General features: G+C 43.4%; 1 protein-coding gene across 1 annotated transcript in view; it reads right to left on the bottom strand.

Moving 5' to 3' along the window:
- The window catches only part of Fam135b (family with sequence similarity 135 member B), a 279296-nt gene extending 258347 nt beyond the window's left edge, over window positions 1–20949 (bottom strand). Inside the window, exon 1 of the mRNA XM_041671944.1 lies at window positions 20406–20949. The gene's annotated coding sequence lies outside the window, so the exon portion shown is untranslated. The remainder of the gene's footprint in view (window positions 1–20405) is intronic.
- Window positions 20950–25849: the final 4900 nt, after the last annotated feature.

Below are 25849 nucleotides of genomic sequence, written 5' to 3'. Positions count from 1 at the left end.
AAGAAGCAAGTAAAGGTGTAGGCAATAGACCTCCCCATGTCATTCTCTAGGGCTGGGATCCAGAAGAGTAGATGCAGGAGAGTTGACTTCATAGGGAATCCTATCTTCCCACAGTAGCTCTGCAAATATGAACTAGTATGTTTGAGGACAGGGGTAGTGAGTAAGAAGCAGTACCCATCTTGTCACTGTTTCCTGGTGCTTTCCTAGTGCAGAAGGGTGAGGCTGATCTTGTTTGACTGTGAGAAAATATGGAAGATGGTGCACAGTCCAAGGAGAACAGGATTTGGGAAACTGCTAATCGTTATAATTCCACTAGGTAAAAGAGAGATGGAGAGAAGCTTATGGACGCTTGAAGGATAGCAACAATCATGCTGAGTTTATAATACAAAGACTGGATTCTAGCTGACACCATTCCAGAGAGGCAGTGGGTAGAGGTGTGGCTCCCTCAGCAGCTCAGACAGCTTCAGGGAAGCCTGAGCAAGCCATGTGCCTGGTTTGCTAACTGATGTGTTGATTGGTATATATATCTACCTGAAGACAAAAGGAACATGGCTTATTATGAATGGGACACTACACTGCACATAGACAGCATGAAATGGACTCAGAAGGACATCTCTTAAATGGAGCCAGCACATTCTGGAAACAGGAATAAAACGATCAGGTGAATTCTCCTCAAACTCAAACTACTTCCATCTTTGCTTACACCTAGGAATGTGGTAGTATGACCAGCTCTGCTCCTGACTGACAACTGGATCCAGAAGCAGAACCCGAAACTAACCATTAAACCTGACCAAATGCCCCGCCTACCTCAGCCCAAAGCAACACCCTTGTTGCTGCAACAGGAAACACCAAGAACAATCCAAATGCTTTTTGCTGGATATTATCCTGAGATCCACATTGCCAGCATGATAAAGTGTAGCATCTTCTGATGTCTTAGGGCACATAAATGCCCTGGTACTTATGGGTTCCTTCCTTCACAAACCTCATGGGTATGGATACTTGAGAAGTTCTAAATTCTCTGGTCGTCTCATTTCTGTCTTTGAGGAGATGAGCCTTCTTAAAATGTCCCAGACAGATTCTGACTAACACCATTCAAAACAATTTCTTTAAGTCTTTCTGGATGCCAAAGGTAGCTGTTGCCAATGAGAGCAGCCTACTACTCTTTCATCAATAGGTTACCAGAGATCAGCCTGTCATCAAAGGGACTTACCTACAATGACAAAATAAATGAGAAAAATATTTCCAACCAATTGCTAATCATGTTCAGATACATTATCGCACTGATATGAGAAATAAAACTTTCCCATCAAATTGTGATTATGTGTTTTAGTTCATCCAAGCATTATGTGAGTGCACATAAAACTATAAACAGAGCTAGTCCTTCAAATATAAACCATCCCTAGAGACCTCAACAAGGAGCGCTACAGGACAGATTTTCTATGCACACTATATAAAGACCAATATCCCACGTTTTATTTGACAATATTAATGTGCCGTGAGCTAAACTTTAAATAGATTCAGTGATTTTTTTTTTATCTGAGATTAGCAAATTCATTGTAGAAAGACAGCTGGCCAACAGAAAACAAATATAGCCCCAATTCCTTCTTGGCAAGACTGAGGACGCTTAATCTGCTCTGTGAATACAGCTGATGTGTTGCCTGGACCACTTGTAAAGGGTGATGCATGGGGAAAAGTATGGATTCTGCATCTGGAATAATACACATTGCAGTTCCATCATTTACCAACTGTGTGCCCATCTGCAGGTGATGGACTCTCTGAGCCTCTCTTCCTAGCTCATAGAATGAGAATAATGATACCCTCTATGTCACATTTTGTGAGGGGCAAGTGAGAAGTGTCAAATAAAACTTCAGAGACTATAACTCCATGTCTAAGCCATACATTTATAATAAGCTCTTTAGAAGTCTAGACATGGGCTAAGGAGATGGCTCATTTACCACAGAACCCATCATGCAAGCAGAGTACCAGGGTTTGTATTCTCGGAACCCTAATAGCAAGTCAATCATGGCAGCATGAATCTGTAACTCCATGGAGGCTTCTAGGTACAGGACATGGAGATATGTGGATCCCTGGAGCTCGCTGGCCATAGAGACTCTATTCTTTAAAAAAAAAAAAATGGAGAGCTATGGAAAAAAACACTCGATGTCAACCCCAGGCTTCTACATGCATATGTACACACACACACACACACACACACACACACACACACACACACACACACATCTACACACATGTACATGCACGAGAGAGGGAGGGGGGGGAATCTATAAGGCTGTGTATGGTGGTACATACCTTTAAACTCAGTATTCAGGAGGCAGGGGCAGGTGGATCTCTGTGAATCTGAGGCTACCCCAGTCTACACTTGTTCCGGACCCTGTCTCAAAAAGAAACTGAAAGCATAAGAGTTAAATTATATTGCAGAACCGTCTTGACGATCTCTGGTCATTCCTTCTAACATAAAGTCCTTCCTGGAGGCTCACATGACTCTAGAGAGAACATGCCTATGGCCCTAACATAGCAAGTTTTCTGCTTCCTCTTACCATTCTATATTCTTCTGCTTAACACTCATTACTTCTTGAGTTTTGTTTTTATTTATTTTATTTATTCACTTTACACACCAATTACCTTTCCTTCTCCCTCCTTCCCTTCCCCTCTCCCCACTTCTCCCCAATCCACCCCTATTCTCTCCTCAGAAAGGCCTCCCACACGGAATTAACAAAGCCTGGCACATTCAATTGAAGCAGGACCAAGCCCACCCCCTCCCAGCCCCTGCATCAAGGCTGAGCAAGGCTTCCCACCATATGGAATGAGCTTCAACAACCTAGGTCATGCACTAGGGACAGATCCTGGTCCTACTGCCAGTTGTTCCACAAGCAGATCAGGTTATAAAACTGTCGCCCACATGTAGAGGGCCTGGTTTGATACCATGCAGCATCCCTAGTTGGTCTAGAGTCTGTGAGCTCCCACAAGTTCAGGTCAACTGCCTCTATGGGTTTCCCCATCATGATCTTCACCTTGCTCTTATAATCCCTCCTTCCTCTCTTTGACTGGACTCCCATAATTCAGCCTGGTGCTTGGATGTGGATCTCTGCGTCTGGTTCCATCAGTTTCTAGATGAAGGTTCTATGATAACGGGGTAATCGCCAACATAATTACAGGGGAAGGGCAGTTCAGGCACCCTCTCCACTATTGCTAGGGCTCTTAGCTGGGGTTGCTTTTTGTTTTTAAACTGATCTACATTTCTATTCACTACACTTGGAAGAGATTGTGTATGATAAAGATTTTGTTCTATATTCTCAATGTGTTGAGCAGCCTCCATCTAGACTTGTTATTTTTTTTTTCATGATGACAACGTTCTAAGATAGGCAACATCAAGGAGGAAGAGACTATTTTGGCCCACAGTGTGGGTACATTGCAGTAGGGATGCCATGATAGAGTCCATAGTGCCATGATGGAGTTCAAAGCAGTATGCGGTTGAGGCTTCACATCATGGTGAGCCAGGCAAGACAGAGCTCAGACCAGAATCAAAGGTGGATCTAATCCTCAAGGTTTACTCTCAATGACATAACTGACATCCACTAGAACCTTTATCAATAAAAAAAAAAATTCCCAATAGCACCTCCAATATGTGCCACAGACTAAGTATAAAATCTTCAATTTTGATGTTTCATTTGCCTGCAGGTAACACCACTACCTACTTTGCTGTCTACACCAGAACCTCAGAATCACTCAATATTCAACACGTTCCTTCAGTATCCTCTGTACCTTTAGAAGTTGCTAGACTAATTGTCATTGCCTCTCCTTTCTTCAGACTCTCACCAAAACTTAACTTGAAAACAAACAATAAAAACACCAATGGGGATATGAAGGAGATTCTCTGGCTTTGCTGGATAAACGAACAGAATGCATGGAAGACAGTTGCCAAATGCACTCTTACTGTACAATCATGTCCCTTGGTACTTACCTAAACTAGATGAACCCTTGTGTCTATCCCCCCTAAATCGAAACTGTATGCAAATATTTATGGAATCTTTATTCATAAACTCTCAAATTTAGAGGCAAAGGAGGCAGAGGCAGGCGGATCTCTGTGAGTTCGAGGCCAGCCTGGTCTACAAGAGCTAGTTCCAGGACAGGAACCAAAAGCTATGGAGAAACCCTGTCTCGAAAAATCAAAAAAAAAAAAGATGTAAATGAAGGGATAAGCATGTGGTTGCACTTCTAGAAGATGGAATATCATTCAAAACTAAAAGGAAATGGGTGGTCGCATCTTGAAAAGGTACATAAGAGTCTTAAACATGTATTATTAAGGAAAATAAGCAATCTGAAAGCAGTACCTACTGTGCGATTCCAACTACAAGACATCCTAGAAAAGGTAAAACTATGAAAACAAATGGAAAAGCTCACTGACCCTGAGAGATTTAGGACATCAGATACCACAGTGGTAGATATAACTTATATACCCAAACCAACAAAATATCCATCGAGTGAATCCCAGTACAATCACAGAAGGGGTGGCATTTTTATACTAGTATAAGCACATTGATGGAAAGAAGGGAGCTCTGTGATGTGTAATGTTGATGCTTCCAGCATCTACTTCAGGTGGTTGACAACTGCTTAAATTTTCAGCACTTAAGGAATCAAATGTCCTCTCTTGGTTTGCACAGGCACCCACACCCACGTGGTGTATACTCACATGGACACACATAAATAAAAATAGAAATAATTGTATAGGGAGATCTGAAGCCAGAAAAATGGCTCAGTGTGTAAGAACACAAGCTGTGAAAAGAGTGAGAGACTAAACTTAGGTCCCAGCACCTATTTAAAGTATTAATGTGGCTACACACACACACACACACACACACACACACACACAGAAAGAGAGAGAGAGAGAGAGAGAGAGAGAGAGAGAGAGAGAGAGAGAGAGAGAGATGCGCGAGCATGCACCCTTAACCCAGCACTGAGAGTGAAGCCGAGACAGGAGGATCACTGGATCTTCTGGCTTTAGGCCTACCTCCAGGTTCAGTGAGATACCCTGTCTCAAAGGAATAAGATTGGGGTGAACACTCATGAACTCCCCTGCCTCCATACATGCCCACAGGGACAAAGGCACCAGCATGTTATTGGATATTCTTATGTTTATTCCTGGGTCCTGTGTTCTATTCCAAGAGTCTACATGTGCATTTTGGTCCCATTATGTTCTTTCATTATCATGTCTCTGTTACAGAATTCGAAGTCGGATTCTATGATATCTCCATCAACTGCTTTTTGCTCTGGAATGATTTGGCTATTCTTTTTTGGGGGGTGTGGTCTCACATCAGCATCAGAAATTGTTTTTCCTTAGGTATCTGAATATAATTTTAGTATAAATTCCATTTTCTCTTTTGATCATTTTCAGTAACATATCTATTGTAATATTAATCTACCATCCCATGAGAACAGGAGATCCCCCAGTGACCTGGCTATCAGTTTCTTCCTTACTGTTCCATCATCTCGCTGAAGAGGTCTTTCACTACCTTGGCTAGGTTTGCTCCTATGTATTTGGGGGTTAGTTATTGTTGGCTGGAGATCTCAGAATATTCATCTATTCCAAGACAAGAGTCCTATTATCTTGCCCAGGTTTGTCAGGAACTTGATATGCAAACCAAAAAAGCTTCAGATCCCAACCCCTATTTCTTCTAATGCCTGAATTTCTGGCATGTTGTATCATACCTGGATGAACTTTTCTTTAATCTCAGTTTTATGAATGAAGTTCACAGATCAAGTAATTTGGCCATAAGAACAGAGGTAACCATGATGGGAGCTAGGATCTCAGAAATTTGTTAACCTCATACACCATAGCCTCTTACTATAATGATACGATGGTCTAACTAAGCCCGGTCTAACTAGGCCCCAGAAGGAAGTGATAAGCTCAACCCCCTGAGGGGTGGGGAAGTTTCCCACATAAGATGAATACTGAAATGGATCTGGACCAGCGAGGGAAGTTCCAGATGAAAGTGGTGTGTGTGTGTGTGTGTGTGTGTGTGTGTGTGTGTGTGTGCAGGTGTGCACACGCACACATGCCCATGCTCTTCCAAAGAAAGAGTGGTTGTGCCAAAAGTGTAAATGAATCCACCAACCTCTTTTGGTTGATATCTCATCCTTTCTACCCCTGAAGGCCAAACTCAGGGCTCCAGGAATACCTTCAAAGGAAGCTTCCAGTCCTGGGCACACTCACTCACCAACTCTGCAATGTCTGTCTCCCACTGCATTCCACTGTTTCAACATAGCCTCAGTTTTAACTTCACATGTGACACATCTTAAAAATAGCATACTGATTTTAAGTCTAGATGTACATAATATATTTCATTAACATCCCAGAAGTTCCAGCATAAACATTAGTCACTGATTTGGAATTCAAACATCCAGAGGGATGCTGAATTAAACCATACAAACAGAGAGGAAAGGGCAGATGAGGAATTTCTGGGAATGCATTTCCCTTCACTTTTGATTCAATCGTCAATAATGTATTGAAAAATAAATAGGTAAAGTTTTGACTTCTTACTTGAATAAGTACAAAGAACATGATTTGCCCTGGCTTTATAGTCATCTGTTGTTTGTGTATTTAACACGAGCAGTTTGTTAATCCTATGAATTGTATTTCTGTATAGCCATGTTCACAGTCAAAAGATGTTGGAGCAGACCTGGCATTAATAATCATCCACAACCCCCTAAATGAATCACCTTCTCCAAGTCATCAAACAAAGGTTTAATCACATCCTCAAAACTTGCAGCTGAATGGAAAAACTTCATGGTAAACTGGACATAGGGTTATTTTGGATGGCTTTTAAGTCTTGTTTTCTTTGTTGTTGGTGGTTTTTTTTTTTTTTTTAAATGATGAGTAGCTAAATTTTAAAGATACTTCACAAGAGTCTTTTGCAAAGTGATAGGGAAAGGAAATGTTTTTGACGACCAAACTACCATGGAATAAAGTTTTGGCTTCCATTCAGGTTTGCTGTGCAACTGAGAGCAAGTACTGACCATCTCTGTGCCTCCTCTCCTCCCCTTCCTTTGTGGCTGACAATAGCTTCTACATAGAGTTCAAGTAAGAGTGTTATCTAAGAGTGAACGAACCTTCATTAGCCCCGTCACACAGAGGGCCTTAGAAAGAACTTCCCTTCCTTCATCTTCAGTGCTGACTGATATGTAGCAGGAATTCTAATCAGGCTTAATAATAAAAACCGAGAGTCAGCTATTAGGGGTTGAATGCTGAAAGAACAGAGAAGTAAAACAGCCAGTCACTAGTTATTACTTCTATGAAATTCTCAGACCGAAAGGGATATCCTGTCTCTACAAGTCCTCAGACTGAATGCCTTGAGCTCCTATCTCCTCCTGTCTTATATTCCTCTCTCTAGTCTTCCTTTCTCCACCTCCCTAGTGCTGGGATTAGAAGCATGTGACTCCCAAGTACTGGGATTAAAGGTGTGAGCCACCACTGCCCGGCTCTGTTTCTCTTTTAGATCGATCTCCTGTAGCCTAGGTTAGCCTGGAACTAACAGAGATCAGCATGCTTTTGTTAAAGGTGTATGCCTCCACTACCTGGCCTCTATGGCTAACTAGTGATCACTCCACACTCTGATCCTCAGGATAGCTTTATTTGTTATAGCACAAATAAAATATCACCACACTGATAAGGCTAAAATATCCCTTAAACATGATTGTATTGGTCACTCTTTACTTCCAATATTCATGCAATTTAAAAACTAAGAAGAAACAACAAAAAAGCAAGGAAACCTTATTGTGTGATTCAGAAGCAATTATATAAATAAGCATCCTATTCCTCCCAAAGGCCAACATAAACCTGCATGCTGAAATGCCACACTTGACAGATTCTACCCTGGTCCCAAGATTTGAAAGTTAATCCTATCTTTATATATTTCCTTTAAACAAACAGAAAAGGGTAATTTATTCTTCAGTGTGTTTTATGCTCTCATTTAAAATCAACAAGGTTTCATAAAAGCCACATCTCATCTACCTGAAGTAACACCTCACATGATGTGTGCCCTAGAAACCTATTTCCAGATAACTTATATCCAGTCTTTCGAATAAAAAATACTTTATATTTGATTTCATCAGTGTCAGATGCTCTCTGACACTTCAGAAATCACTCTTTTGTATTACTCCAGTCAAGTCTATAGACTATAGTTTGGTATTTTTTGTTGTTGTTTGTTGGTTGGTTTGAAGACTCACTGCTAGCTATGCTTCTCAATTAAGTCCTTGCTTAGAATGGTCACACATGAATGTTCTAGAACCTCTAAATCATGATCATCTCCCAAGTGCAACACAGAAGGTCCAAGGAGCTACCTAACAAACACTGTCATCCCATGATCTATCCTATGAGATACACCATTAAGTAAAAATCTAACCCGGGCAACCTTGTTTTTTGCTTCAGGGGATGGAGGGATAGCTCAGTAGTTAAGAGCACTTGCTATTCCTGCAGAGGACTCAGCTTTAGTTCCTAGCACCCACACAGAGTCCCCAAACTCTCTATAACTCCAAGGCTAGGAGCTACAATATCATTCTGGCCTTAAGCAAAACTGCACACACATGGTACATATACACACATACATACATGCAGGCAAACAATACACATAAAATAAAAACCAGTAAATTATCTTAAAGAGTAAAATGCTGCCTCTTCTTAATGAATACTAAAGTATTCAGGTCACTCTTTAATCAGAGCAAGCACTAAATAATCTCCCACTATGAACTGTGAATTGTAATTGAATCTGTTCCATTTTATTAATATAGTATTATTACTAGTAACAGGTCCACGTGAGATGCATTTTATCATTGCTTCAGGGGAAAAGAAACCAAAGGTAACACAAGTTAAGTAGCACACACAATTGAAGTGTTGAGATCGTCCATGAGGAAGCTGAGCTTCTAACCATGATCAAGGGAAGAATGTTGCTGAATCCATAGACTATGGCTCTGACAGGCCTTGCTCCCCCCGACATTCCCTCTACCTTGATAAAAAAAAAAAAAAAGTTAGATTAAATTTCTAAAGCTAGTCACCAAGGTCTATTCCCTGATTTGGCCACTTTCTCCTCCTGAAGCTACCTACCAAGGTTCAGCTCTTGAAGTATTGAAGTTCAGCAAAAGAAAGTCCCCTTTAGCTCAACTAATTAACATGCCCAAGCTAAACACCTCATTTTAACAAGGGTTTTCCCATTTTACCTTTATAACCTGTCCTTTGCCTATGTGCCATATCTGTCTCCCCTCTATGTAGAGGCAGTCCTTTGTCCCTCTGGAACAAATACTCCCACCCTTTCCCTTGTTCGGCCCCCTTCTTGCTTGTCCTCTATCTCCTCTACCACTGCCTCCTAGTCCATTCTAACACAAACCTCCCCTCTTTCTCTTCTTAAAATTACACCTGCAAGGTCATTTGCTACTGTTTTTCTGCCTAAGTCAGAAAGCAGCCAGGTTAACTTTTCTTCCCTGCTTAATAAAGGATCTCTCTGTGAAAAGGGTGTTTATGTGTGGTCTGTGCCTAATCCCGGATCTGGGAGGAAGCCCCCGCTGTGCAGGACTCTCTTTCAGCACTTCTGTGTTTAGGGTTAACCATTTGGCCTTGAGCAACAAATTTGTGAGTTCTCTCCCAAACAGTAAGTTCTTTCATAGAATGAAACCCATTTAGATGCTTTTATGTCTATGCTGGCTTATTTTACCTCTTGATGCCTCCATCTATGTTTATCCAAATGACAATATTTCATTCTTATTTGTAGCTAAAATATATTTGCATTCATGTTTTGTGAGAAACAAGCAACAAACAGTGCAGCGAAAATGGAAAAGGAAGGCATGGCAAAGCTGCCTGGCTTCCAAGCACTCCAAGGTTAGGGGACCCTTGCACAGCAGTATGTTTTTCTGGATACTTCTCTCAGGGTCCCCTGAGCATCTGGTTTATATCAAAAGCAGGCTGGGTGAGCTTCGATGGAAATAGGTTATAATGTATTGAAGGTGATGAGTGGTCCTCTATTGGGTGCCCTTCACCAAATTCTTGTGTTGGCTGATAACACACAGGACATAGTTAAGAAAGCCTCCTGAGAACTGTCCCCAGCTGATAGTAACTTTCTTGCTCACAAATATTTGAGAAGAAATGTGGCCAAAGACAGATACACAGGCCATCACACAATCCTGGCCCTTATACTATGGGCCATGTGGAGCCCAGAGCCTTAAGAACAATTACACTGTGACCAGAACTATACCAACATCTCTGTTTGTCCTCTCTCCTTCTCTTCTCTTTTCTGTGTTTCCTTCCATCTCTTTCCCCCTTTCCTCTCCTTTCTTCTTCCTCTCTCTGTCTTCTCTCTCCCTCCCGCTCCCTCTTTCACTCTTGCTCTCTCTTATCCCTCTCTCTCATTCCCATTTTACCTCATTCCCTCCTTACCCCCACTCAACCTCTCTCTCTTTCCCTGACCTCTTTCAATAGACAAAACATCAGTCCATCACTCTCAAGAATCCCAATTCTGGCTTTGTATCTCAGGAACTTGACCAAAGACACAGAGTAGCGAGACCTTCCACAAGACCAAGGAACTGCCTAGGGTCCTTGAACTAACAAGTATTAGAACTAGTGTGACCATCCCAGCTGTGTTATCCAGGATTGAGAGGTTTCCCAGAAAACTGGGCAATCCCAGGAGAGATGGACAAAGTGTTAACTCCAGTCAGAACCGGGATTCAACCCAAGACACGCTTCCCTGTAAAGATGATGCTTTTTAGTTGACACACTCCTGTCTTACGTGCACTCAGACGACATGCTGTGTCGAAGCTCAGTAAGAATGCATCCATCATATGACGTACATGAAGGATCTTCACAATTCCAAGGAAGCCCTATCCAAAGATCCGTTCTTCACTGGGAACCGTGAGAGAACTGGGGATTCCGTGATGACTCTGGTAAGGTTTAACAGGATGTGTTTCATTAGCTTTGTCTGAAAAGAGTGGCTGTGTATTTTATCACATGTTCAATGAATCCTTGACATCGTTCCGGTTAAGAATCACTATCCAAGAGAACATGGCTCTTATCTTTGGATTAAATACAACAGGGTGGCTGTACTGCTGCCCCATAATTACTGGTCTCAATAGGAAATGACTCCCAAGAAATGATAAAACATTCACCCCTGGGCTAAGCAGTATCCTGGGTAGCAGTCATCTGCTAGATGGCTCAGTCTGCCCTACTCTAAGTCCTGGTGATGAACTATGTGCTGTGCTGTAGTGTCTTTCCCACTAAACTGCAACCTGGAAGACTTTTGCCAGTGTTGGCAAAAGATACAGGCAGGGAAGGCTGCCTCAGAGAAGGAGCAGTATCTGGGACCAGGTTTCAGTGTGCCCTTGAACCAGATGCCCACCTTCTGACCAGTCTGTGCTGACGATGCTTCAGTCACGCTGTGGTTACCGATTTTAAACTGAAAATAGAAAGCAGTATTTTATTATTGGAGATTTCGAATATTAATTCATTATTATTTTATAAATATTTATTGCATGCTGTTTGTATATAGGAACTCTCCTGAGTATTGGATGCAGTTATAAATGTAGCGAAGTCCAGGTACTTCCGAGCACACTATCTTGTAAGACAGAGAGTCAGTAAGAAAATAATTCAATACATCTATACTACTATTTCAGAGAATGATAGAATCATGAACACTATGTGATTGATTGAAAGTGTCACCCCAGCCCATAGCATCCACCCTTGGAGCAGGAATGGAGCAAGAAGCTCTATTTCAAGCCCCCTCTCCCTGGGAGTTGCCTTGGTCCAGACACCACCTCCGGGAAGCCCACCAAGCACTGACCCCTCCCCAGGGAGAGTCAGGACTACTCCTACAGGCTATTTAGGCTGCCATTGAGAAAAAGAAAACGTGGTCTTTGGGTTTTGCATGTCCCCGCCTCCCCCCCCCCCCTCTGTCTCTCTCCCTTTCCCTCACCATGCCCCGGCCACCCAGAAGTATTGCAGTAAGGGTGGGCCTTGATTCGGTCTAATTTGGTCTGATTTGAATTATTTGCGTTGGTGGACAAATTCTTCTTAAGATTATTCTAATACTATGAATAAAAATAAAGCAACTTCAAGATCTAGAAATGTGGAGAAATTTCCAGAGAGAACTCTGTGAAGAAAGGGCCTGAGCCAGGGAAGAAGTGAACCATAGGGACCTTAGGGATAGTGTGACCCTGCCAACAGTGTCTTCATAGAGAAGTCTCTACGAAGGGAAACTACCCAGGAGAAAGATTGACTTGTGATTTTCATTTTGGGTGGGAAGAGGTAGAGGGCCTGTGAGTTTAGAATAGTGATGTTTTCTATCTTGATAAACTTTATGACCATATATTAATTTCAGAAATCAATGAGTCTATGTCTTTTCATGAATGTATATAAAATACTTTGATCACGCTGACCTCAACAGTACCCTCTCTTGTTCCCACCCCCACTCTCAATTCTCTCATCTCTTCTCAAATAAAACCAATGTTTTAACTTATTGGAATTCTATGTGCCTTAGAAGTTGATTGGTAGAAATGTAATTATTTATTTAAATATTTATTACAGCATTTTTAAAATCCATATAGTGTGCATGTACATTGGTCACCTCTATCCTTCATTCTCTCCCTCTCTCCAGCTCCCCAGTCTCTCTAAATACTTTTCATCTCTGTTTTCATTTCATGTCATTTTTTATAACTCATTAAATCCAATTAATAATATTCAGGATCCCCTTTCTCATAAAGAGTTCTTCTCTTTATTGATTCGCTTAGGGTGATAACTTCCATTCCTGTCGTCTCAAGAAATGTCTGCCCATGGCTTCTTAATTCTACACATGCATCCAAGACCTTTTTTTCCCCTGAGCTTTCTGATATATCTCTATTTACCTACAATATATATGGACAGCTTCAGAGATTTTACATTACTTTATTCAAAGAGAATTCATCATTTCCCACCTTAAAATCTTTTGTCTTGGCCTTATGTCCCCCAGTCAAAATTCAACAACAAGTCCATGTGTCAGAACAAGTTAGTAACCCCATCCACTCTCCTTCATGGTGTACTGAGTCATCTAGCAAAGCCCTCGGAGTCCACTGACTTGACATGTCTCCCAGTTCCATGTACTACCTTGATTTGAGTTGGGATGTCTTTGCCTCCATGTGCCCTGTAGTTCCCCATCTAACTACTGTCTCTGGCCTCTACACTGCCTATATTCTCCCTGTGCGTTTTCTACATTGTAGACAGAATGGAAAACTTTAAAGACAAGAATTTAGTGATATTTCCTCACTGTAAAATTTGCCCACAACTCACATTTGGATCCAGATAAAACTAAATTCCCCTGTAAGGTGCCCAAGACCCTGTTTGGCTCAGTGTGTGCTTAACTATCTACCTTTCTTTCTTCTCACCCTTGCCTCAAACCTCCCCCAGGTACTTCACACCCATTCATCCCTCAGTGTGCAGTGTCCTATGCAAATGCTGGTCCCAATACTGGCTTTACCCTTTATCTGAAATACCTCCTATCTCCATACGCCATGCTTGTCTATCTAACATCAACCTACCATCTATGTCCTCTTTTAGGTATCTTTCCCTCCCAGAAGCTACCCACCTGGTCTAGTCATGGCTGAATATCATCCTTCTAACCTATACTCATAGCATATCCCTGGAAAAGTCACTTCTGTGGTTGACCCATTCTGTTCTGTGATTTCTCCACTCTGTTGCTTTTCATAGTCTGTGTACTTCTTAAGGGAAGAAACATTGTCTTTAGCCCTCTAAGCTTCTAGGACAGAACAGGGGTCATAAAGTGTTCTTATAAAATATATGTGGACTAGATGAGTTATGGTATATTCAAGTCCCTTCACTGCACAAGTTAGGACAGTTGCCCCACGTCCTGCTTGGGGGACATAATTTGTTTCAGATTATCTGTTTTAGACTGTCTTAGACATTTAGATGAGTGTGTGTGTGTGTGTGTGTGTGTGTGTATGTGTGTGTGTTACAGATAGTTAAAGCCAGGGCTTTGTGCAAGAGTGACAAGCACCATACCACGGAGCAGCCTCTCCAGCACTTATATTTAAGTTCTTATTCATTCTTTTTCTCTATCAGGCTTCTCATAGCAGATGACTCTAGATACTCAGCTCACTAAAATGTAATAGCCCAAGAAGAATAAATGTCTGGACATAAAAAAGTCAGACACTCAAGTCAAAGCTGAATTCAAAGGAATTTAACTGACTGTTGGGGAAAAAGAGAAGCACTGGTATGTCAACGAAGCCTCCACGGGAGCCTCTCCTTGAGACATTACCAGGAGGTGCATCTGGTTGGAAGAGGTAGACAAGTCTGAATCAGAGCCATCTTCGCCATTCCAGCCATAGCTCATGTCCATACAGAGACTTCCTGTTGTGCTCTAACAAAACATTCCATCAGAGGGAAACAGGTGGCTCTGCCTCGGGAATAGCTACATGCCCAATGTTCCCTCACCCCTCAGGATGGAATACACCCCTTCCCTTCATTACCCTTACCAATCCTCCATAGCTGAAGACTGTGATCTCAGAAACTGTGACATCACTTCACCTAACACAAAATTAGAAAGGAAGTTCTCAGGGGAAAACTTCCCTGTGTTGTGAAGCCAAACAAAGAAAAACTATAACTTTGATTAAAATATAAGTCATGACATCAAACACTGGAGAGAAAAAAATGCCTAAAATATAGTATGAATGAGCACCAAGCAGCCAGACCTTCCAGTGACTCATCAAACAGGGACTTCTCTAGGTTTCCATGTCTCATGAAGCATTTATGAGTGGTCTTGATGTCCAACTGCCAGGACATGCAGAGTACATCAGAGGGATGTAAACTGTAATGATTAATGGTTTAATTTTTAATCTATAATTGAGAATGTCATTGTTTATCTTCTGCATCATTATAATGTTGGGATCATCATTTACCCTAGAATCTAGAAATCTTGTTTTCCTTCATACATTAGTCCACTTGACAAACATGGACTCATCTCGCATCAGGAGAGGACCTATTGTTCTTCTGGGAGTTCTCAGAAGCCAATGCTATATTCATTCGTGAATCCATTTATTCAAGTATGCACACACTGAGCATACATCACTTGAGAAAATTTGTTCTACCAGTGGGAGTTCCATGGTATACTTTTTAAAGTACTGCAGGGAAAGATAGGGGAAAGAGAGATGTTGTTCAGAAGTAGGTGACAAAGGGTGGACTAATTTTCTCATAAGGAGACACTGTAGCTGCTACCAAAATAAGTTGCAAATGAACATTTGCTTATGGAAGAAAAGGGGATCCCAAGAGAATGCATCTCTGTGGACTGCTGGATATGAACAAGATGACCAGAGGTTAAAAATAAATATCGTGACAGGTGGGGACAGTAAGAGAGGCTACGATGAGGGTCTATCTTGGGGTGGGAATAGGTTAAAGTTTGAAGAGAGGTTTTCAGCTCTAGGTTACAAAAACAGAGAAGGGCTTTGATTTATCAAATTCAATTTCAATTTTCCAACCATCAAGCCAGCTGCTGTGTACAGAGGCTCACCAGGGAGGCCAGTGTGCCAACTCAAAGTCAGATTGATTAGTTCAGGTACAGGGTGAAAGGACCAGACCCAGAGTGATTGTAGTGAGTCTTGGAAGACAGCCAGGAAAACAACTGTGTCCCTTCTTTCCTTTTCCCTCACTGGTCCCCAGTCCTGACAGTGCTCCACTCGGACATTTGTCTGAGAGATGAAGCAGCATGGTCAGTTCTCCGGCACCATTATCACACGACTCGCTACCTCCTGTTCTCTGCATCCTGGCTCCCATGGCCCAACTGCAAGCAACTCTTACCTGCCAGGTTATTTATCAGGCCATCCCATGCTTCATTTGATCTAGCTCCTCTATTCTACCCTCCACTCTGTAGCTAGAGAGACAAGAGCACTCTGCACAAATACTGTTTCTTCCATGGCTTCCCATGACCTTCTGAGGAGAGGGAACACTTAAGAGGCTGGTGTGCAGACTCTCAGTGATGTCACTTCTCGCCCTCTCACCAGATTCCATGGACAAGACTTTACCTCAGCCCAGCCTTGTACTCACTTCCTGGCACTTCTTCTTCTGTTTTCATGTCACCTCCTATACCCACTTGTTTTCCCTCTGTTCTCCACACAGATATTCTTTCAGACCAGAGCTTAGTTCTCTTCTATTATTTAAAATCAACCTTGACAGTCTCTTCCAGGAAATGGGTAGAAGGCCATTCCCCTGGCTCATATAACCTGAACCTGACCTGGTGCATTCTTCTCACTTCTAATGTTTGATACCCAAAACAGATGCTAAGTTTATTAGCAGGACCTTGCCCAGTTCATGGTGGAACTTCCAGGTCTGGCATGTGGAAGGACAGAGGGAAAAAAATTTACATAAACTCTATACACCCAATGAGCAGGATCCCACTCAACCCACACTAAGGGGGGTGGGGATCACAGAGACTGATTCATGGTGTCAGTCACCTTTGGAGGCGGTGCGATCATCCTCTACTACAACGTCAGAGACTACTGTGTAGTCACCTAAAAATGGCTCCTGTTTCAGCAGAAACATTCAACATTGCTGATCACCCATAGTCCAGGGGATCCAAAAGCATTAGAGATCGTACAGATTCCACTAACCCTCTCAGATAATATCAGAATTCATACATGCACCTTCCAGTTGGTTAAATAAAGTGCTTCCTGCAGGCTAGACATTGCAGCAAAACATTTTACCTGGGGAGAGGTGGACTGAGGTATCCAAAAAATCCCAAAGGCCAAAGATCATGTTCAACACCTTACCTTCACAAGGAAAGAAAAGACTCCTGGTGTCAGTGGTGGCATTAGGCTTTGAAGTCCAAAGTTTTGAACAAGTTCTAAGGTTTGATGAAAAGGATAGATGGAGAGCCAGAGATAGAAGACCACAGATGAAACCTCGGTAAAGAGAGCATAGGTCAACGTGTACGAGTACTGAAAGACAAGTAAGTAGGGCCATTGAAATCCTCCAGGCCAGTTATAGATAATGGAACCAAGGTCTGAACATGGGGGACAGGTCAACAGTCCTATAAACGATGTCAGAATTAGAACCCATTCCTGAATCAGAACCAGAACCACAACTAACTGGACTCCCCTCCCTCACGGACTCTCACGTATAACCAAAAGGTGTTCTCTCTCTCGCTTGCTCTCTCTCTCTCCCTCTCTCCCTCTACCCCTTCATCAATCTCAATGTCTATTTCGTAGATGCAATACAGGAAAGAAATGGATTTGGGGCATTTAAAATAATGCCGGAGCCTTCTATAATTGGCAACTATATTTTTCATTGGGAAGTCACATGCCATTTTTCTTACTTTATGTCTTCTGAGCCAATCTGGGAAGGTAACCGTCATTATGATCTCTTACAGGGAAGGCAAGTGGCTGAGGGAATAGAATGATTTACTGAAGGTCACAGAGAGCTAACAAGAAGAGGAGGCGGGGTTTTGGAGTGCATCTCATCCAGGCCTGTGCAATTAAGCTCAGGCTTGCTGCTCATTTTCTGGAAGAAATGAAGTAAAAGCGAGCATGTGCTGATGCTGAGTACTTTGTGGGTCATGGGAAGGTGTTATTTTTTCTTCCTGCACTGCTGTTCCTAAGTGGTCAGCATCAACTGTGAGTTTGATGTCAACAGTCATATGCTACAAATGAGGAAACTGAGATAAAAGGGGACTCTAGCACCCTAGCTCTCAGTCCTCTTAGAACCTGTGCCCAGTCCTAGGCTCTCTGAAGCCTGTTTGTACAGTTTCCCATTTTATGAAAGCTGTTAAAAGAGTTAAATGGAAAGACCAGAAATACATTCTAAATGGAACACATCCTATCTGAAACACTCAGCAAATGTTATATGAAAGCCATTTAGCACCAGACTACAACAATTAAAAGTGTCCCTGGAAAAGAAATGAATGTTTTGGGACTAAGTTTGTGCCTGTGGTACCTTTCACTCTGCTTCAGTGGTCTGGCCCTAAACAATACATAGCAGAGCAGCAAACATCACTCTGGCTTGCTGCAGCCTGAGACAGGAAGGTATTAGGAACAGACTTTGTGGTACCTCTTCCAGGACATGTGATCAGGTTGTGGATAAAGTCTATTCTCTCACTCAGCACCATTCAAAATAGGTTGTGGGGCCACCAGGAAGGCCAGGTAGGCAGAAGCCTCTGCCCTTATGGAACATAGAGTCTAAAGAGAAAAGATGTGCGTATACAAGCAATGACACAGCACACTCTTCCCGTCACAACAGGTACAGAATGTCCTGTTGGGAAGGCTCCAGGTCTGATGGGGCCTTTGAACTGGTTCACAAAAAGAAGGAGAAAGTGAGGAATGGTTACTTTTGGCAAAGACACCAGCATGGGCCAACGCAGAAGCACAAACAAGCAGAGAAGGGCAGAACACCAGGCCTGGCTCCTTTCAGAGATTACAATTCCCTCAGCAGTGAAATCTAACTCTATGGATTTGGTCAGGTTCATCAAATAAATCTGGCATTACAGAGTGGAGCTGGATTTGAAACAATTGCAGCTCACAAAGAACCCACAGTGTGTGCGGCATTTAAAGGAATCCTCACTTTTTGCAAATACTCTCTGCGCTCTCCAATGTTTGGTCCACTCTGTGCTACACAGAACTCACTGATGGACGGACTGGAGCACCACCTTCCACGGCAAAGCTCTTGACCTTCAGCAGTCATAAACAAGAAGGACATGCGGTGTTTAGCCCCAATAAAGCCCTGTTTATATTGCCCAGGTATCTCCAGAACAAGACAGTATTCCAGCCATGACTCACTGAGGAGTATTTCCGCTCCTTCCATAGGTGATATCTATGTCATGCCTTGCTAATCTGAGCCTTGTTCTTTAGAAAATGATGCTTTTCTTAAAATTGCATTAGTCATCAGACTTTAAAATCCTTCTCCACTTGTACCCTCTCCCATTACATTTGGTTGTTAGGAGAGTCTAGCAAACTCCAAGGGTTGCTAGTATCCCAAGCTATAAACGAGGGAAGTCCCAACAAGGTAGGAGCAATTCAAGGTCATACAACAGGTGTATCATATAAACAGAGTTGAGACCCAGTTCTGACTCCAGACTCTTGCCCTCTTTCCTCTATGTGACAATGTACCATCTCCCTATAATATACTGTTCTCCTTGTGGCATAAATCCCCAGATGAAATACTGGCCAGATCACATCCTCTTGGGTAACATAACCACATCATAAATTAAAAGCCCAATTAAAGAACATACCCTTTTAACTGGGTCTTATCACAGTCCCCTGAGGCTAGGATATAAAAAGAGAACCCTTTCACAGTTAGTGGCTACCTGTCCTGGAAATTCTTCAGAAATCTGCTCAACTCTATGAAGAGGTTTTGACTCAAATTATCCATCGAACTCGACGTTCTTCCCAGTGGGTCTTTTGGGGTTCTTCTCCCAACTGAACTGGGTGAAATCATGTGCCAAAAAGCTCCAGCCCTCTCCCTGGCCCAAAGACGCAGTTAACAGTCCATAATACAGTGTAGATACCAAGTGAATCCAGGGTTTAAAATAAACTTAACATTAAGAGCATTGGAACCTAGTGGAAAACATTGTCCCCTAGTTTATATGAGGGACTGAAGTGGGGTTCTCTTCTCTAGCTGTCTGAAAGTGGGATGGTTTGTCAGTGGCCAAGGGCTTGAAGGTTGTCTCTGAACACCATCCAGTTTTTGTTTTGCTGGCATCAGGGAGGGAGGGGGAAAGTAGATGAGGAGGATGGGAAGAGAGTCTCTTCCTAACGCTGGTTGAAAAATCTTATTTCTTTTATTATCAGATTCCCCCCTCTACAATCAAAGCATCTTATCTACAGCACAGTAAACTCTAGGGGTACTCCTTGGTCCTCACATCTTAAGAGTTACTACTACCCTGTCTAAATATGTCCTGCAGTGGTTGTGTTTAAAGCTGATTTTACCTATGAAGAGCTGTTGTGTGTTATGGTCCCTTTCTGTACCACAACTGAACTACACTGCATCCCACCCCCAAAAGAGAAGGTCTCTGGGTCAGCTGCCCCACACAGAACAGAGACCGTTACCCCCTCCATCTCAACAAGGTCTTTTGAGCTTGCTCCTCAGTGGCTCAGAGGACCTGAACAGGCAGGTCTAAATGAGCCCCTGGGGAACCACCTCATTCACCCAGTCACATCAGTGTTCTTTCTTGTCCTCTCAAGACTTGCCCACATGTGGGGCAAGAACAGAGGACAGAGAGATCTGGGAGAAAATAGAGAAAGATAAAAACACATTTCGCGGCAGAATCCTCACTTAGTAATAGAAAGCCATCCAACTAGCATCCACGCTTCCCAAAACGTCACTGCCACAAAGAAGAGAGTTTTACAGCTGGTGACCCCAGAGCGTTCTCACCTACCTGTCTCCCACTGCAGGGTTCGCTCTCTCTCTCTCTCTCACCTCCTAGGGCCCAGTTCCAGCTCTGGTCCCGCTCTCTTCTTCTCACCTTCTCCAGCAGCCAACACTGGCAGCGACCGTGGGCCGACCAAGAAGTCCACGGCACCTGCGAGCTGTGTCTCAGGTCTCCACTGTGAGGCTGCCTGGAGGAGGAGCAAACGGATGCTGTCCTCGCCGCCGCTGCCGCCGCTGCCGCCGCCGCCACTGCCGCCTTGGTACTGATGCGGTTGCTATGGTTATGGAACTCCGCAGCTGCCCCCTCTTGGTGCAACAGCTGCCCGGCCACCACGGCCTCCTGGCAGCCCCAGCTAAGGTGCCCGAGGCAAGGTTGTGAATGTGGTTAAGGGAATTCTTCCCCCGCCTGAGAGAAGAATGAGAGACTGCACTTGAGCCCTGGCTAGGTCTCTGGGCTTTGCTCACCTCAGCGCCCTTGCGCTTCTCCTTCCCCCACCGGGACCTAAGCCCAAACCTAAGCACCACACAGCGCGCGCTCAAGGCCTAGAGAGCCCTCCCTGCCGCTCGGCTCTGCTCCTGCAGCCTCTGCGCACCGTGGTAGGCTGTGCGACTGGCTGGGAGGCGCCGCTCCTATCCCCCACCCCTGTCCGCCAGGAGAGCCTAGACGCGCCAGGCTGCCCTGAGGCCAAACCCCGCCTGCTTGCAGGCTCTCCTGCCAGCCCGCCCAGCCTGTGGAGGGCGCAAGACGCTGGGCCAGAGAAGTCCGGCCCCAAACAGCCCAAGCTGGCCAGGAGCATGCTCAGTCCCCACGCTGGGACTGTCCTCTAGAACCAAGACTGAGATGCAGCTGGAAGGTTCTTTTCAGACCCCAAGGGGAGAGGGTTATTAAACTTGGGAGAAGTCAGGGGAGGCAACAAGTACATGCTGAAAGGCTAAAAGTGCCAAGCGACCTATACCACCACTACTAAATACGCAATGGTCGTTAGTCAACAACTCACCCATCATGTGCAGACGTTCTTCATACTGGACACTGGAGGTTTAGAGGTGTGCCGATTTGGTCCATGGAGTAGATGAGAACAACGGGGCAAAGATAAGGCAACTCCCATCTGCTGGCCATCCTTCAGCGGGTAGTTTGCCTAGGAATGCATCATCCCACATGACTGTATCAAGAAGTTTGTGTGTCCTCCTTGTTACAGGTAACAGAGGAGCCTTAGAGTGGAACCAGTGCTGATTCGCGGAGGTTCAGTGTTCTATTAGACTAGGCTGCGCTAACTCACACCAGCTAGAAAGTCGGATGGTCGCAAAAGGGCAGTGAGGGAAAGACCCTTGCAAGAAGGTGTGAGTGAGTACAATCAAAGGTGACGGTAATGAACGGGGAAGTTCATTCCAGATTGAAAGGGCCAGGCAAAAGCCCCACAACTAGACAGGCGGGACTGTTCCATTTTGATTGTTTGCCTGTTCCCCCACACACAGGGGACATCCAGTAAGGCTAGATCAGAGGGAGCCATGGAAGGTGAGACACCAGCTAGATTCACACCAAGGACTGGGGCTTAGACCTGACCTTGAACACAATGGGGACACCTAAGGCATTTATGTAGGGGGAAAGGCTGGGTCATCATGTGAAGAAGAGTGCCTCTTTGGCTACTGCGGCAGTAAGTTACTGCAAAAGGGTTATTGTGAGTGGGCTGTTGGCACAGAGACCAGAACAAATGACCCATCTGCTTTGCTGATCCTCCCCATAGTAAACTAGCCAAGTATGGAACAATACACACACAAGTAAATACTGGGAGGATGGCTAATAAAGGAATATTTATTTCTCCATCGGGGAAATGCTTGCCTTTCTTTTGCAAATATTTGTCCTTGAAATATGATTTAAATCGGGTGACATTTATTTTGCATTTCAGTTCTATGCAACCTTACTTTTGAAAGTCAACGCAAGCCTCCGATATGTTTCTTTCTCACACTTATTGGTGCCCAGCAGAGCAGGTATGCTGCAATTGTTGTTCCCTTGTATTGGAACATGCTTCAAGCATCTAGATTAGAAATCTCTGTGATAGGTTAAGTGAAAAAAGTGTAGTACAGAATAATGTTTCAAACAGCTTAGCTCTCCTAAATCAAGGAGAGAAACAGTCAGGCCAATCTGTGTTTTCCTGTCTTGTATTGTCATAGAAATACACTGGGGGGAGGGGCCAGGAAGAAACTTGGGGGAAATAGCCAAGGCCAGTAAGGGCTGGGAGAAAATTGAATGGAAAATTTGGAGTGGGAAAGAGACTTTTACTGTACTCATCTGTAAAACATATTTTCATCGTGAGAGAGAGGATCTCATAAAAATCAAGCCTAGTCTCAAACTTTCTGTGTAGCCAAGGCTGGTCTTGAACTCCTGATCTTCCTGTTGCTATCTCCCAAGGGCTGGGATTAGAGGCATGAATTCTGTAAAACTTTTTTTAATTTTTGAGGAAAAAAATTACATAGATTGTGTGTACATATGTAAATGACACATATTCCAATCAGATATATCACCAAACCTACCCCTGTCCCCTCTGTGACAAAAATGGCATTATAAATTATTTTTATGAAGCCCTTCTTTTTAAGACCCTACTCATGGATCAGCCATCACGGTACTATCAGGCTTTTGGCTGGAGCGATGGTTGATGGCATCCGGGTTCAGCCACCCTCTGTCTTATACCCTCCTTGTAGCTGGGTCTATCCACTTCTTTTTTATCTTGTTTTTATTGATTTTTATTGCTACATCACTTCTTAGATGGTACATTTGTTTAATTTTAATTTTAACTTGGCACAATCTAAAAACACCTGTGAAGAGAATATAATGAAAGATTGTCTAGATCAGGAGGATTATCTTGATTATGCTAATTATGGCGGGGAGACCTGTTCACTGTGGGTGGCACCATTGCCTAGGCAGAGGAACATTTATTATTCTCAGTTACTGATTGTAGATGATTTCATCAACTCCCTCAAGCTCCCATTGCTGTGACTTCTATGCTATCATGGGCCATAACACAGAACTCTGTGCTAAAATAAGCCCTTTGTCCCCTAAGTTGGTTTTGTCCAGGTATTTCAAAGCAACAAGAGATGAAACTAAGATAATTGCCAGGCCCTGAACAACCAGACAATGCAAAAGACCTCTAAGAAAAAGTCACTACAAGGTCGACAGTGAAAAATCCTTAGAAATTAATTTAAAGCTGAAGTTATAGATGCTGCTATTTGCCTTTCTCAGGGATGGGTCCCATCCCCATCCATTGAATCATAGAAGCCAGAAACCTCCTGGTCTCCTAGGCACCCTTCTCCTTGCTTCCTTCACCTAATAACATCTCATTATTAGGTGTTCCACAATACACATATTTTCAAAATCATCTACGGAGGAGGCCAGTGAGAACCCTGAATCTGGTTCATCAGGGGCTATGGTTATAAAGTATGTAGAGAAACAGAAGTAGCCTCGGCTTTATATTTAGAGGTAACCAGCTGGATTGAATAGAGGGAGATTGATTCCATGACAGGTGTTACACTAGCCAACCCCAGGGCTGATATAGAATGAGATGATTGTAACAGTCCCTTTGAACGGGTGAGCATCAAACTATGCAGTCTGGGATGTGAGAGAAAAACATATTTGCTGAAGTTGACTCTGGGGTTTAGGATGAGGGTTTTCTCCCAAAAAGAAGCAAAGGGGGCTTGAGATTTGTATGAGTAAGCAAAGAATCCATGAAGAACAGGCCAGCATCCCTGGATGGGAGGCATGCTTCCAATAGTGACACCCTGTGGTACTGAGAAGCAAGTGTCAGGAAGAGCTCGCAGACCACTCGCTACATCTGTGTGAAGAAAGCCAGAGGGTCTTCTCTTGGAAATAAACAAGCCTCATGGCTTTAGGTCAATCTGGGAAGAACAAGATTTCCCCTCCCCCAACAAAGAAATTTCTGGAATGATTATTTTATGTATATAAGTGTTCTACCTGCATAGATGTGTGTGTACTGCATGGATGTGCATGCATGCATGGATATGTGTGCACTGCATGCACGCCTGGTGTCTTCAGAGGTCAGAAGTAGGCTTCAGATCACCTGAAACTAGAGCTAAGGATGATTGTGAGCCACCGACCAGGTGCTGGGAACTGAAGCAGAGTCCACTGCAAGAGCAGTCAGTGTTTATGATCATTGTGTTGTCTTTGCTGTGTTTGTGAATGAAATTCTTAAGTAAATGGTCTCTGTTTTATCTTTCCTTCTCCAACCCACATCACAGTATGGAGAACATACAAATGCCACTGAAGAGATTTAGAACAGTATATGAATAGATTTAAGATTTATTTTTTTCCCAGGGTGGTTTTCTTGCTTGTCAATACACGTAAGTAGTTTTAAAAACACTTAGGTCTTTCTGACAGTTGTGCAATGGCGATGTCTGAACAGCTGACTAAAAGATTGTTTGGCATGTTTGACATGGATTTTGGAGCAGACCTAGGAGAGGGTGATTCTTTGAACTTTGGGGAAACTCTTTGTCCACATGGCAGTTCAGCCCCAGAAATCTGCTTTTAAAATCATGTATTAATTTTTGTCTTATGTATGTAAATGCTTTGCCTGTGTTGTGTATATGCACCATGTCTGTTCCTGATGCCCATAGGGCCTGAGGAGGGCTCCAGATCCTCTGAGATCCTCCAGTTGTCTGTGTGCCACTGGAACTGAACCTCTGCAACACTGCCAAGTGCTCTTAACTGCTGAGTCATCTCTACAGTCTTGAATCCACATTGTGTTAACCACATGCTACAATCCAGGCTTTCTCTGGGGTATGTAACAGTGACCATAGCAGGCACATGGGAGAGAGAGTGCTTCCAGGGCACCAGCACCATCCTAGACATTATGTCTAATCTCATGGAGCCATTAGGATAATTCTGGGGGTATCCCTGTGATGAGAAAACTGTAGCAAGATGGTAGACTTAGTTGAGTTCACACAAGTATAGTAGTGAGGTCAGGATTTGGATTGTGAGTCCAAGCTCCTTATCATAGCATAAGCACCATACGATGCCTCCTGCAATTTGTTTCCATTTTTCCGTGGAGTTTCTAGTCATACATTATCTGAGTATCTTATCAGCATTCTGCAACACAGTGCTCTCAACCTCAGTATCCTCAAGGGCTGCATCCAGGTGAGTGAGCCTTAGCCCCAAAGTATTCCAGACATCATCCTACTATATGCTTGGAGAACTTCCAACCCATCATCACGATCAGCCTCCAGCAACTGACAATTGTCCCATAAATCTAACTGGGACCTCACTTACAGTACAAAGAGCAGAGGTGAGATGTCACCTCCCATGTGTACAGAAAGAAGGCATAACATCAGCACACCTGTATAAAATCATCTTCTCTTGTATCTACGTGACTGAGAACAGAAGCTAAAGGAAAGCACCTGGCAAGATTCACTCAGAGTAGGCCTGGGTTAGACTCCTGAAATCCC

Source organism: Microtus oregoni, unplaced genomic scaffold (assembly GCF_018167655.1).
Source record: "Microtus oregoni isolate MIOR12 unplaced genomic scaffold, Mior012 000022F_ref0000154, whole genome shotgun sequence".
NCBI lineage: Eukaryota > Metazoa > Chordata > Mammalia > Rodentia > Cricetidae > Microtus > Microtus oregoni.
This window is presented reverse-complemented; position numbering and strand designations above follow the sequence as displayed.